The sequence below is a fragment of the Lissotriton helveticus genome, chromosome 5_1, assembly GCF_964261635.1.
Source record: "Lissotriton helveticus chromosome 5_1, aLisHel1.1, whole genome shotgun sequence".
NCBI lineage: Eukaryota > Metazoa > Chordata > Amphibia > Caudata > Salamandridae > Lissotriton > Lissotriton helveticus.
This window is the reverse complement of record NC_136065.1, coordinates 367,475,892-367,491,537: the sequence shown is the minus strand read 5'-3', so window position 1 is coordinate 367,491,537 and position 15,646 is coordinate 367,475,892. Positions and strand designations below refer to the sequence as shown.

The 15,646-nt window shown below is 44.4% G+C and overlaps 1 protein-coding gene and 1 pseudogene across 1 annotated transcript in view; both read right to left on the bottom strand.

The window, feature by feature from the left end:
• The window catches only part of LOC144754565 (uncharacterized), a 431,150-nt gene that overhangs the window by 328,402 nt on the left and 87,102 nt on the right, over positions 1-15,646 (bottom strand). The gene's annotated exons all lie outside the window — the stretch shown is intronic.
• On the bottom strand, positions 6,696-7,042 carry LOC144757003 (small Cajal body-specific RNA 2; annotated as a pseudogene).

Below are 15,646 nucleotides of genomic sequence, written 5' to 3'. Positions count from 1 at the left end.
CACTAAAAAAGTCAAGCACAATCAAGGCACTACTGGTCTCACTCCAGTTGACATGGGAGGTCCTAGCACCTCACGCAGTTTGGGAGGCCATAGCGCCTCAAAAGGTTTTGGTGTCCCTTGCGACACAATAAGGATGGGTGCGCCTAGCGGCGCAGTTTTGGGAGGTGCCCTTAGCGGCACAATTGGTGAAGATGCCTGTGCTGACTCAGATTCCTACTCAGACGTAGAGGAGGTATATGATGAACCTTATGACGAGTTCGTTTTCGATCTCGATGATAAGGACTTGGATGACATAGACCTAAATGCGCTTTCCGAGGCGGACTCCTCCCCTTCCTCTAAAGATGCATCTCTTGACCCCTTAGGTGGTGAAATGTTCTCCCCTAACAATATCTCCCGTCCAAATAGCTCCAGATGGTTCCCTCACGACCACGTCTCTAAGTTTATTACAAAGTGGCTAAGGAATACTCTTGAAACAGACACACGCAATACCATGCGATCCGAATGTCCGAGACCATGGATTGACGACAAGGTCTGCCAGACCCCCAATTTAGATCCAGATCTAATTAAATTCTTATTTAAACTGGGGAAAGATCCCAGGAAAGGCCTGGAAAGGGCCCTTAAGGCCTGCCAAGACCGCCTCCTCGATGTCCTCGGCCCGCTTACCAAAATCCTTGATTTAGCAGAGGAGTCTCATATCTCTAACACACCCCTTGACATCGGGTTAATAAGAGGCTGGAGCCAAAGGGCGGTTGTGCTCCTTGGGAACGCTAACTCCAGTCTTAATATGGAAAGAAGAAAAACTATCCTTAACAGGATTAACCCCAAACTTGGGGACCTCGCTGAAAAAGAACCCTCTAACAGGCCCAAAGGTCTATTATTTGGCGAGGATATGATTAAAACAATTGGAAAATATGTCGCCACCTTTACTGCCCTAGACAGAGCCCAGATCAACATGAAAAAAGTCTTCCCTACAGATGTTTTTGGACAGGCCGGAAGAAGGGGCCGCTCTTCCGGCCGTGGAACCTTCCGGCCCTTCTCATCCAGCAGAGGTAGAGGTGCCACCGGTAGAGGCTTCTACCCTTCCAACAAACAATTCTACCCTCAACGAGGACGCGGTTCCCGTGGCAGAGGCTTCTCCCGTGGAGCATCAAACAACAATTCCCAAAGTAAGTGCCCTTTCTTCTCTCTCACCTCCCAGGGTTGGGGGAAGACTCAAACACTTTGTTTGGAAAAGAGTTACACAAGACCCGTGGGTCTTAGAAACTGTTCGGGGATTCAGGATAGACCTCGTAGACACTCCTTACCAGACCGCTACTCCCAGACCTCTAGACCTCCCTTTAGAACATCTAGCGATCGTCAAAGAGGAGGTTTCCTCTATGCTCAAAAAAGGCGCCATTATCCAGGTGCCTTGGTCCCAAAAGAAATTCGTAAGTACCCTCTTCTTAGTCGAGAAGAAAGACAAAGGTTGGAGGCCAGTGATAAACCTACGGGAAGTAAACAAATATCTCGTTTACCGACACTTCAAGATGGAAGGAATCCATCTTCTCAGGGACCTTCTCCTTCACGGAGATTGGCTGGTCAAATTGGACCTAAAAGACGCCTATTTTACGATTCCCATGGCCCAGGAACATCAACCTTTTCTCCAATTTATTTGGGACGACCGCCTCTATCAATTTCAAGCTCTCCCTTTCGGTCTCTCGTCCGCCCCTTGGTGTTTCACTAAGGTCATGAGAACGATTGTCTCTATTCTGAGGGCAAGAGGTATTCGTCTAATTATCTACCTAGACGACATCCTCATCATGTCTCAAACTCATGCACAAGTTTTAGAGGATCTCAAGGTCTCCATGGACCTCATAGAGGATCTTGGCTTCATTATAAACTGGGAAAAATCCATTCTGACACCCTCAAAATCCCTAGAATTCCTAGGTTTCACTGTGGACACCTCCAGTTGTCTCCTCTTTCTTCCCAAAAAGAAGATTGCCAAAATTCGGAAAGAGATCAGGTTTGCCCTGAGACAAGAATCTCTCTCTCTCCGAGAATTGGCCAGGCTCCTGGGTCTACTTTCTTCTTCAATCCAAGCTATCTTCCCAGGTCCATTGAATTACCGCGCTCTCCAGAGGGTGAAAGCCAATGCACTTCGCTCCGGCCTTTGGTACGGAGACCACGTCTCCCTAGATCAACAAGCGAAGATAGAACTCTCTTGGTGGCTGGACAATTTGGACGCTTGGAATGGAAGAGCTATTTTTGTCTCGACCCCAGACTTTGTTTTGGAGTCAGATGCCAGCCTTCACGGTTGGGGAGCTAGTCTCCTCGACCAAGACACCGGCGGAGTATGGACCCCTTCAGAGTCTATTCACCATATCAATTTTCTAGAAATGACTGCTGGTCTCTACGCTCTTATGAGTTTCAGACACTCCCTTCAGGGCAGATCTGTCCTTCTAAAGATGGACAACGTTTCTGCAGTCTCTTATATCAACCGTCTCAGTGGTACGAGGTCTGCGGACCTATCAGATCTGGCCAAGAAACTCTGGATGTTCTGCCTGGAACACAAGATCGCTTTGAAGGCGGAATATCTTTCAGGGAAATCCAATATCTCAGCAGATTGGAACTCGAGATTCCTTCAAGATTTCAGCGATTGGAAACTCGATACGACAATTTTCAAGTCCCTGAATCATTTCTGGGGTCCTTTCGACGTCGACCTTTTCGCCAGCCGGTTGACCTTCCAACTCCCTCAGTATTTCAGCTGGATGCCAGACCCGGGTGCTCTGGCTGTCAATGCTTTTCTCCAGCCTTGGGCTCGTCTTCACCCTTACGCCTTTCCCCCGTTCGCAATGATTCAAAGGGTTCTACAGAAAGTGAGACAGGAGCAGTGCTCTCTTGTCCTGATAACTCCTTTCTGGCCGTCTCAAGCCTGGTTCCCCACAGCTCTGGAACTTTCTTGCAACGTTCCCTTCCTGATTCCCGCAACTCAGGGCCTCCTCTTAAACGCAAACCCAGAAGATCACCACCTGGTTCTTTCAGGGAGTTTGAACCTTCTTGCTTGGAAAGTGTCAGGCAATCTAACCAATTGTCTGGACTTTCGTCATCTGCTTTCACTCTCCTTGGCGAATCATGGGCACCAGGAACCCACTACAGATATAATAACATCTGGAAGAAATGGTCTGGTTGGTGCATGGAGAGGAACTTGGATCCCGTGGAGGCTCCTATCGTTAACATAGTTAACTTTTTGGTAGAACTCTTCGACAATGGTCTTTCCTATAGATCAATAAATTGCTTCAGATCTGCAATCTCAGCTGGACATTCTCTCGTCAATGGTAAGACGGTAGGTAAGAATGTTATCATTTGTAGAGTACTCAAAAGCATTAGACTCAAAAGGCCTCCTCGCCCTAAATATCAATCCGTTTGGGATGTTAAACTTCTGCTTGACCTTTTTTGCTCATGGCCTGACAATTCTCTCCTTAACAGGAAATGTCTTTCTATTAAACTTGCCTCTCTTCTTTGTTTAGTCTCTTGTCGCAGAGTTTCAGATGTTAAAGCTCTAGACATCTCTAATAGATGTTATGACATGTTTGGTGTTAAATTTGAAATTTTTAGGAGAACTAAAACCATGTCTGACTTTATCTTCTATCCACGTTTTGATTTTTGCAAAAAACTCTGTGTGGTTGATTGTATGAAGGAATATGACTCCAGGATGTCTAATCTTCGACCCCCTGATGCAAATCAACTTCTTGTTTCCTATGTCAAACCCTTTAAACCCATCTCTTCCTGCTCAATCGCAAGATGGGTTAAATTGGCTATGAACTTTGCTGGTATTGACCTCTCAAAATTCCAAGCTCATTCTCTAAGAAGCGCAATGGCCAGCAAGTCATACTGGTCGGGTGGTAAGTTGGATGCTATCCTCAAGGCCGCTGATTGGTCTAATGCCTCTACCTTTGCCCATCATTATTGTAAACCAATTGAACATGTTTCTGATGTTGTGATTCAAGGCTACCAACATGCATAATGTAGCCTCCTGTCTTGTAATGAAATTGCGATTCTCCTATTAACATGACCAGAGAATCTGGATTTCATTAAAGACACGGAGGCTAACATTATCCCTCCCCTCCCTCCCTGGAGGTAAATTGAGGATTGATGTGGTTTACAATGTTTTTTCAATGCTTCATACCTTATGTTATGTTTTTCTTATTGCGTATTCTGAAGGTTACTTCGTGCCTTTCTTGATTTGCTTTATTTTCTTCCAGACAACTCAAATTGATGAATCTCCAAGGATTTTCCAAGTTTCAACGAGTCTTCCTTCAAGTTTTAAGATATAGTCTTCGTTTGCAGCTTGACCTGTCGTTCGAGGCATTTAAAAGAGGCTGATCTTCCCTGGCACATGCCTTTTATGGATACTGTGATGTCACTTATTCTTATTCTAGTCTTTGTGATGTAAGCGGCTGTTTGTGAGCTGCATTAAAAGGATTAATGCATAATGTTAGCCTCCGTGTCTTTAATGAAATCCAGATTCTCTGGTCATGTTAATAGGAGAATCGCAATTGTTTATGTTCCTTCCCCTGTGCTAAAAGTGACCTGCATAGAGGAGTGATTATGGTTTATTACCTTTGCTAAATGTGACTTGCTTAGGTGATTGTTTTATGCTTCTTTCCCTTTGCTAAATGTGACATGCTTAGGTGAATGTATTTTTGATGCCTCATGTGCAATATGTTTATGTTTTATGCCCTTTGCTAAAAGTGACCTGCATAGAGGAGTGATTATGGTTTATTACCTTTGCTAAATGTGACTTGCTTAGGTGATTGTTTTAGGTTTCCTTCCCTTTGCTAAATGTGACATGCTTAGGTGATGGTGTTTTCCTTCCATAGGTCCTGAGAATAAGGTCCTAGTTCCCTGCGTGATTTTCCTACAGTGTTTAGGGTTGCGTAGAAGGTATTTACCCGTTACCAGTAGTTACTGGTTGTGTGCTACATAGATTATTTGTGTGCTACAGTCATTATATGTCTATGTGCTAAGTGTTATACCTACAAGTATTATTTCTAAAAAGTGCATACCCTTAGACAGTGGTCCAGGTGGCCCTGTCCTGTACATAATCCCTTGTAAATTCTGCCCGTGCCTGTTGGCATATTGTAAAGTGTGTGTCTTATCTAATGTGTTTTTATTATAATACAAAGGCTATTTTTGATATAACCTTGTGTGGAGTTTCCTTTGTGGTGGGCCCTGGGTGTTGTGGCTGGGGTGCGCGCGCAAAGGCTTTACACATCGCCTCCGAGATTAGCCTTGCTGCTCGCGTCACGTTACCTGGAGGGTGAGCAGGGGTTATCTTGGTGTGTAACTCCCTTGCCCTGACTTAGAAATGGTGATCCCTGACTGACTTTGGCGTGAGCCTTGGCCGACCGGGGGTCCCGTTTCTAACACTAAATTTCAAAACCAAAGGAGCGGCAGGTCCAAATGGTCTCCCCAATGCATTCTTTAAGGACGACCCAGATTATTGGTCGACGAATCTAACTCCACTCTTCAACCGCATCTTTACACACAGCGAAGTCCCCGACTCATGGAAAGGGACCATAATCCATCCTATACTTAAACAAGGTGACCGTCGAAGTCCAGGTAATTACAGGCTCATATCCCTAATCGATGTTGAGGCCAAGCTCTACGCCTCCCGCCTCCTCGCGCAGCTGCAGGAGTGGACGGACGACAACAATATAATTCCATACTTTCAAACAGGTTTTAGACAAGGGATGGGCACTATAACAAACCTGGCAATCCTTGTAATTCTAACTAAAAAGGCACAAAAAAGGAGAATGCGATTGTACGCATGCTTTATTGACATAAAATCTGCCTTCGATCGATTAAACAGAGGGAGACTCTGGAAAAAGCTAAAGGCATGGGGTCTACCGAATCAGTTATTAAATGCGATTATTGCCCTACACAGCGACACCTGGGCGAGAGTAAAATTGGGCGAAGGACACAGTACGACAGCGAGCATCGACACGCAGCAAGGATTAAAACAAGGCTGCGTGTTAGCACCAATCCTATTTAATTTGTTCCTCTCAGACCTTGGTAAATACATGGAAGTTGCTGACTGCCACCTGCCTATAATGGCCAATAAGTAGATTTCCGTTTTACAGTATGCGGATGATATTGCTTTGGTAAGCAAAACTCCCATCGGCCTTCACAGAACTATAAACAACTTAGTATCCTACCTGGACCAAGAAAATCAGGAACTTAAAGAAACAAGCATTTGCAATGCAATAGGTCTCGCATTAGGAAAGTTTGAGCCATTGGTATTGCGAATTACATTTTTTTTATTTAGCTATAGTAATAGCTAAAGTAATAGCTTTGTCATTTACAATGCCAATAGTTTTAACTTTCACAAATGTGACACCTATAGCATTTGCAATGCAATATGTGTTGTGAACCTGGCTGCCTTTTGTCCCTTCTGTGGAGTCAACTCATTAACATAGATGTCCCTGTTTCACTAATATAACTAGCTAATATAGAAACATGAATGTGTTGCAATCCACGCTTGATGAGTGACATTCCATTCACTGAGTGACGGTCCTTGGACTAATCCAAAATGGGAATAACGATGCCAATAAAACAGTGGCTGAAGGGAGTTAACTCCCCCACTCTATGTATGCTGCCCAGTTCACTCTAACAAGTTAAAGATATTTCCAGTTGTGTTCAAGGTAAGTAAGTACTCATGGGCGAGTTCGGTGCTCTGGGCCGAAGCCTCGCACCCCCAGCCTAGTATATCTGATCGAATCATCACGTCTGAGCCCCGGAGGACGGGATCCGCTGCCTGATTTGAAAGCCTCTGCGCACAGGGCCCAACAACGGGGCTAGCGACCGAGGAAGTCTTCTCATCCAAGCCCGAGGCCGGCGGCGGAGAACCCAGCCGGTCAAATAAGATCAATGTGTAATGAGTGCTGAGCGGGACCTCAAACACACGGTTCTCCCACACACAGAATCACCTCTCATGCACAGCCACACACACTCACAAACCCATTCAACCATCTCACCGCTCAGCACACGGCCGCTCCAATTTCTCGCGGGTTTATACACATAAAATACGCCCAGTGCATTCTGGGAATCATTTGCCGGGTCATCATTACCGAAACATAGAAGATGGACAACAAAGCTAGGGCCCAATTGCACGAGATAAGGCAAAATATATGGCACCTAACACCCATTATTTGTCGAAGAAATTAAATCTATAGTGAAAAAATCTTTCTTTTTGTCTTAAGAGTGATTATTAAGGGAAAAAGGTGCAATGTTATGATGTTCATTATTCATATATACTAGACACATAAAGATAAGTGTTTTTGATATAATGGTTGACGGCTCAGATGTGCGCAATACGAACGTACGGTATCACGCTCTATTGATAGCTGAACAATTTTTCCTTTCAATCCGAGGGCTCGGTTTCATTTATAAAGATGGCGGCTGATCGTGCCAGGCCTCTGTCCGTTTTCACTGTTAGTATCTTTGAAATTATCCCTCACCTCTGCGATTGGCTAAAGCTCGCGGCCGACCGGAAGTCCCGCCTCCCGAGGTCCGCGAGCTGGCGGCGCATGGAGCGCCCTGCCGTCCGGGGTAGCCCGGGTCCCCAGGAGGGGGCCGGGGAGAAGGAGGAGTGTGGCGCCTGTTGCGGGGCGAGACGCGCCGTGAGGAGCCCCGCCGGAAAGCGCAGTCGGTGAGTGGGGCCCAGGGCTGATGTGAAGTGCGTGCGTGCCTGTGTGTATGGGGGGGGGGGGAGAGAGTGTGTGCGAGCGAGTGTCTGTGTGTGTGTATGCGCATGCATGTGTGTATGTGTGGGGATGTGCACGGCGCGGGAATTGCTGTGAATGTGGACGGAGCCGACGTGCGCGTGCAAGCAGCTGAATCCAGCCGGGGAGAAGCGCGTGCACCTTCTCGTCCGTCCTTCCCTCCAGACAGCTGACTATACGTCTCCGTCCCTGGAATGCATCCTTTGGATGCTTATTCCAGGGCGAGACCTAAAAACAAAGGTTGTCCGTTTGGTGGATTCACACAAAATTAAGTTCAAAAGGACAGTAAAAGGGACGAAGGTTGAAGAGCAAGGTTCATATAAATACCTCGGTATCACAATAGGGCAGGGTACAACTTACAAGGAGCATAAACTTGTTACTAAAGCAAAAGCACAGTCACTAATTTTTGCTTACCAACAACTAAAAACTAAATTGGACTGCCCAAATAATAACCACCTTCTAAAAGTAATGTCAGCACAAAGTATGCCTACTTTGTCATACGGCTTAGTCACTTGGTGTGGTAAAGAGGTGGAGCTACTCAATGACCTCCAGACAAGGATCTATAAAGCCGTTTTCAATTTGCCAAAGTCAGCTCCATCTCAAGTCCGGCTAGAATTCGGCCTTCTAAATCAAAAATTTCGAAGCATGAGCGGGTTCTTAAAGCTCTGCCACAAATTCCGATCTGCTGAACCAGATTCAATGGACAGACTATGGAGCAGATTGGGAAAAAAAGCCAAGAAAAAACAAGTTTTAGTAAAGTGATAAATGACGCAGCAAAAAAGAAATCCTTTCTGGAGGACAAAATTACAACATCTAAACGTAGGCACGGGTGGACAATTATTTCTTCCTATAAAGTATTGAAACCTCAAGCTTACCTAACATCCCACTTTAGCTGGCACCTAAAGAAGTCTTATATAAACTACAGGATGGCTTTGCACGCTTCGAAAGATATACGGCCGTCTTGGAAACAACCCAAACAAATACCTCCGTGTCGCCTGTGCGGCTACCAAAATGAATCCCTAACTCACCTTTTTTGCGTTTGTCCAGCAGTTACGGCTTGGAGGAGATACTACCTAAGACCTATCTTTATTGAACTCAAAATTCGCACTTGCAGGCAAGCCGTTATACGCTGGATGGACGGCTCTTCATTTATCCTGGCCTGCCGAGGAGTGAAATACCTGGCAGAAGTTAAATAACTATTACTCAAAGCTGATCAGGAGGGGATCAGAGAGGTCTTAGCAACTGGACATAGTCCTATTTGGAATAAGTTGTGCAATAAAAGGACTAAAAATTAGACCTTCAGAAAAGCAGGACTAAACTTTAACTGTAAATTAGACCTACTCAGAAATGCTGGACATTTTATCTACTGTACTTTTTTTTTTTTTAATATTTTACGTGTTGGTAGAATCCTCACACTGTAATTAACAGGATATAGTATTAATGTAGCATGTTTTTTTTTTTCAAAACAGATTTTATTGACTGATCACATAAGTAGCCATAGATCTCTGTACCCCAGAGGAATCTGCTAAGAATCAATACATTTGTACAGTAGCACAATCAGTCATTGCTTTTGTAGTCCAATCAATGGGAACAGTTAGAGCGAACAAGACCCCCCCCCCGACCCCCTGAACCCCCCCCAACTACTGCCCCCTCCCCTCCCACCCTGTTCCCTCCCCCCCCCCCCCGCACGACATTCGATTGTCCAAGCCACTCACGCACACACATCCGATCGACAAGTTCACTTATATGTCTGGATCCGGATCCTGCTCTATCGGGGGCTCTAACCAAATACCCCTGTAGTCCGCCCACCTCTTCCATATCTTATAATGTTTGCTGGGGCAGCCGCGAGCCAGGAATATGGGCTTCTCCATCCCCATACAGAAGTCTAAGTCCCTCTTCCAAGCGAGAAGTGACGGGGGCTGCGGGTCCTTCCAGGCTCTAGCTATGTCGCGCTTGGCTATTGTCAGTCCCAACAGTAACAAATGCCTCTTGTACAAGTTGCCTCCCACTCCCTCCAGCACATGCAGCAGTCCCAGGCGCGGTGTGCGCGGGAGCACCCAACTCAACGCCTCATCTAGGCCATTCCAGACACCACACCAGAACCTGTCCAGGCGTCCACAGCTCCACACAGTATGGAGGAAAGTACCCTCCTCGCTCCCACACCTAGTACACTTTGGGGATGTGATGAGTCCCGCCCTCCACAACCTCTGCCGCGTGTAGTACACTCTGTGAAAGTATTTAAATTGGATCAGCCGGAGGCGAATCGAGATGGCCGCGCCTCTAGAACTCGCCAGCGCCTCATTCCAATCCTCCTCCTCCAGCGGTCCAACATCTTCCTCCCATTTTTCTTTAAGGGAGCATAGGTCAGAGGAGCAATATATGATCAAAGATTGATAAATGCGAGAATTTTTTTTAGTATCTAACCCCCATTAAGACACGGGCCTCCAGAGGGCTAAACTCAGGGAGGGACCTCAGACCCACCAGATCCGGAGCCAGGGCATGGCGAAATTGTAAGTACCGGAAAAACTGTGTATGGGGCATGGCAAACTCTACTCTCAACTCCTGGAACGATTTAAGCGTCGTCCCGGCCATGACATCCCCAAACTTAGAGATGCCGATGGCGTCCAATGTAGCATGGTTTTAACTGTGGGTGTAATGATATTCAACTGTTTTAGATATTTGTAACGATTTGAATTAATCATACAATAAACTTGAAACAAACAAACAAAGAACTAATTAGAAACTTTGTATAACCTCTTACATGGATGCAGATGATATCTTGAGGGTTTATAAAGACAGTAGAGGAATTATCAAACAGTATAGGCAGGGACCCCCCACACTAACACAAATTGGCAAAGAAGAGACACAGCAAGACATTAATAAAAATGTGGAAGTAAGTAAGAAGTAAAACATCTTTGAAGTGGGGAAATGTCCTGCCTAATACACAGGACAGGGCAAACACCAAACAAACCATCTTTCAAAACTCTTTATGTGTGACACTGATGCTACCTTGTGGCCAGTGATAGATGATACTGAGCTAATCTCTACATTTCAGTGGGACCACTGGCAACTGATGATTGATTTCCCTGAAACAATAACAGACTTGTCCACAGTCTTAGACCTCTTAATGTACACATTTGTTAAGGACTTTCCAGGGTGGACTTTAGGATAGGAGTAACACACAAAAACTAAAAATAGTAATAAGCATTCATGATAGAAACACCAGAATTATCAGAAACAGAAGAAATAGTTGAATTGACAGTGATGTTTGAATATCTGAAAGCCTGAAAAAGTAACAATCTTAGAAATAGTTAGGGAAGCGATCACAGCTGCATTATTGACAGAAAAATGGGCAGCGTTATGAAAGTAAAATAAAATATTTGTGTTGTGTATCTAAATGTGTAGAGAGCCTAAGAGGTTATACTAGTTTCTACTTATAGGTTCACCAGTCAAAAGAAAATGTATTATTTAGAAGAACGTATGAGAATAAGCGAGTTGAAATTGAAGAAAATACAGGTTGTATTTATGGTAAAAGTTTGTCAGGAGTAGGAGACGAGTGGATCTCCAGGATGATATGGAATAAATGGAAGGCAAAGAATTGAGGAATATAAAAAGTTGAAATAAAGGTGCTAAGTCAACGGGCCTACCTTCCTGTCAGAGGTAGGGGGGTTCTGAAGGTTAAAGAGAGAGGTAGGTTATCTATTAATGGAGTAAATATTGATGTATTGTCCAGAGCAACCTCACTATCCAAACTTAAGGGTTCACCAAAGAGACATGGGTCCCCCTTAGAACACATGATAAAGGTGTTCCCTGGAAACAAGGACAGGATAGAAAAACAGCGTAAAGGATGTAATAAGGAAACATTCAAATATGCACATGCCTGGCCCCCAAGATGACATTTGCTAACACAACATTAGATTACATGACTACCTTCTTGCAAAGTGCATATGCAGGGTCTAAATTGGAGAAAAGGAAGGCCACTTTGGCACCATGGCTGTTTACCAAGACCATTTACTCCTATGCACCACACTAGAGACCAGGTCTGCGAAGCTGAGCACTGTCTCTGGCTCAATCAAGGAGGATGACATTGTATAGGTGCCCCCCAGTTCGTAGACAAAGGACCCCCATGATGTAGGCTTTATTCACCTGAGAGTAACAACCATTATTTCCATGATAAAACTATAGATGTACCACCTCCGGACTGGGGGGGCTAGGAGAATTAATATCACAAGACACACTGCAGATAACAAAACAGATAACCTTGGCGCCACATTACTCACCCGAATGGTGGAGGACACTCTGAAGGAGACGCTGCGTGTCTAACGAGTAAGTTTGTTAAACAGGTGAACAAGCGTTAGCCTGTTGACGCGAATATGAAATAATAAGAGGAACTAACACTATTTCACATTTCACAGCTTTGTAGTTCCCTTAACGATTTGCGCAAAGACGACATTCAATTGACAATACTTACGTGTGAGTGCCTGAGGGCTATTTTCATGTTCACATTATTGCACACTGTCACTTGGGGATTTCCCTGATGCACACAATGTTCAACACCAAGCATGCAATATGTACTGTTTTCGTTCAATGTTATAGTTACATGGGTATTGATTATACCTTTATTCCACCTTGTTTTCAGCTTAATGACCCAGATGAAGGGTTCGGATGCCCGAAATGCATTGGACTGACGAAGTAATTTGTGAATTGATATGAAATGAAAATCTAGAGTCAAACGGACTGGAAATGAATATCCGAGCATTTTATAAATTAAATAAGATTATTGGATAACATGAACTGTTGACCTTTTGGATCATTTATATAAGGAATCCTGGCACGTCCAGGAGAACGTTGAGAAGTGTGCCAGGGGATGCTTTCACTTGTGTTGTAAGCACTACTCTTAAGTTAAAAACTATAGATGTACCACCTCAGGACTGGGGGGGCTAGGAGAATTAATATCACAAGACACACTGCAGATAACAAAACAGATAACCTTGGCGCCACATTACTCAGCTTAGGCTGTCAAGCTAGTAGTATAAGTGACAGCCCTCAAATAGGGACAAGGAGAAACTATAACAGTGTATTCAAATTCAGCCTATGTCACCACGACAGTGCACTCCAGCATCATGAGGTGGAACAGACGTGTGTTCCTCAAATTTGATGGAAGCCCTGTCCTGCACCGCCCCCTCCTAAAAGACTTAATACAATCCTTGACACGCCACATGCAGTCGCAGTGGTGAAGTGCGTAGCCCACACCAATGCCCAGGACTTTGTATCCTCCATAAATGCCCTTGTAGTTAGGACAGCCAAGGATGCAGTATGACGGCCCCTTCAATAACACATACACCACAGTCTTGTTAGCTAGTGAAACATTGCCATTTTCAAGCCCCTTGGGTGCCTTTAGACTTTTACAGAGACAGCTCACTTCGGCCTAAATGAAATACAAGAAAGTGCCCCAGAGCATGAGAAACAGTTGTGGGAACCAAGAGGATGCATACAGACAGGAACAGATTTAATATATAGACAGATATCCTCAGGGAAGCCAGTCATGCCCCAATCATTGCTACTTACAGCCCTAAACCAGCTAGATAGCTTTCCCTTCACACACTGCTAGAGGCATGTCTCTCCAAATATACCAGGACTGGTTTGTTCCCAACCTACATGAGATGATCACAATGCACATACCCACCTGCACTGTGTGCCAGCAGGGTTTAATAAACCTCATCTTCAAAGTAATAGTTTCTACAATACTTTAATGACGAGGGCCCGCCACTGTAATCAGGACCGGCTCTAGGGCGGTGTGACCAGTGCCACCACACTGGGCGCTGACTTCAGGTAGGGGGCACCTTTTCCAAGTATAATGTTTTAAAAGCATTTAATGTTGCGCTCCTTGCCTCCAGCAAATCAGAAAGTGCATACAGTTTAACTAGGTTAGTGGGTTATTACTTTTGTTAGCCTTTTGTTACTTACAGTTTTATATGTTAACACAATAATATAGAGCAGTGAAATATTAACAGTCATCTAATAGCTGTTGAGATATTGCAAGGTATAGATTAAAGCGATATATATTCTGCCCAGTCTTTTATTATTATTCTAATATTGCAAAAAAGTAGAAATTCGTATTAACAAAGAGAACTCCCAACCATGGTGTTATGGTTTCAATGCAGAGTTTGTGCTTCTCCAAACCAAGCACTCTTATATTATACTGGCCACCAGTAAGGATGACAAGTGACGCCTTCACTTCTGTTTTATGTAACATTTCTTATACACTGATTTATGCATGAGTGAGTGATTGTCTCTATATAATGTAGGTGTTATGTAAAGTGTTTTGACACCCTACACTGGTATGAGTGGCACTACAGAACTAATTAAATGAATCTGGGTGAGAGTGAATATAGAGACTTGAGGGACACTGTTAAAGGGTGGTAGTATGGAGATCTGTGGCAGAAGTGGTCATTGGGGAGTGCCAACAAGCACTGTCGCACCGGACGCCACCAGTGATAAAGCCTAGCCCCGTGTCCATTGTAATGCCAAGTCTGCTGCTAATTTTCCGGTCCGTGTCGTAATACTCTGGTGGGGAGTTCCTGAGGGGATCAGATTCGACATTGGCACATGTATTTCTGTCAATAATATAGTCTCCCACCTCACCACTTTGTTATGAATGACAGAAACTCTTGTTAGCTTACCACACCCAAAGAAACAATATCCTGGAGTGCCTCTATGGCTTCCTAAAAAAACTAGTAAACTGTGTGAAACATTGGAAAAGAACAGGCTGTACTGTCTCCCACTGGCAATGATCACCTTGAGAAACACCTCAGGGTCAGTCCACCCTCTACCCTCACGTCAGATGATGAACACCATTGCGTCACTAGTCATAGGTTACAGAGAGTGTGCCTGAAGTAGTACAAACTGAAATGTCTGTTTATTTTTCTCAGCTAACACAAATGTCAAAGTTCGTCTCTAAACAAGTTACATGTGTAGCTGACACACATGTCAAAGCCCCCTCCAACTGAGGCCCTCCAGTGCATGACCAACAAACACCTGTGGACCATAAAGTGAAACAAATAAAGGCTTGAAATTTCTACAACATCTGGTGTCTGTGAAATTGACTGCCTGACCAAAGACTTGGATTATTGATGAAACGCTAAAATAGCGAAGGGATCAAAGAGACTGTTTTGGAAGTGCACTGGTGTTTCTTTTCTCATTGTGGGGACTTCAATTCTGAACGGACGTTTGGGAAGGGGGTCGTGTTTTGATGCCCGAGGTGGATGTGCATCTAACGCCAAACAGCGCTCCGTATTGTTTAGTGTGTATGACATTGCATTGATATATCATTATTGAGAACTAAGGTTGATGTGCGAATCAAAATAGCAAATCCACCATTCTTTCTGTTGAATGACCAACAAACACCCTTGTACCTCTTTTTATACAGAATAAAAGCACAGCTGCAACCAAGACATGTTAGCTACTGTATTGGGCGAGTTAATACAACTAGATTTGATAACACCCCTGAAGGACTACAGATCCTGACAGGTAGATGAGAGATCAGATATCAAGAATGAAGAAAGCAGGTCATAAGAGAGATTGGCCAAAGTGGGAAAAAGGATATCAAAGTGGGGGATCTTAGGAATTACTCACCTGCCGCCTGAATATTATAATTATAAGGCTAGGCCCCACTCGCCTGGTTGCGTGGGCAAACTAGGTCTCAGTATCACAGGATCAGTATTTGCTCATGACAAATTGCACACAGGGGCTAAGTGCACAATTAGAGAAATCATTGTGGAATGGCAACAAGACAAGCAGCCCCTCGTGTTTGATAAGATAAGCCCCTGTGAGCTCCCTTGAACTTGATTTTAAAGTAGAACCTGAATTAAAAATGTTATTGA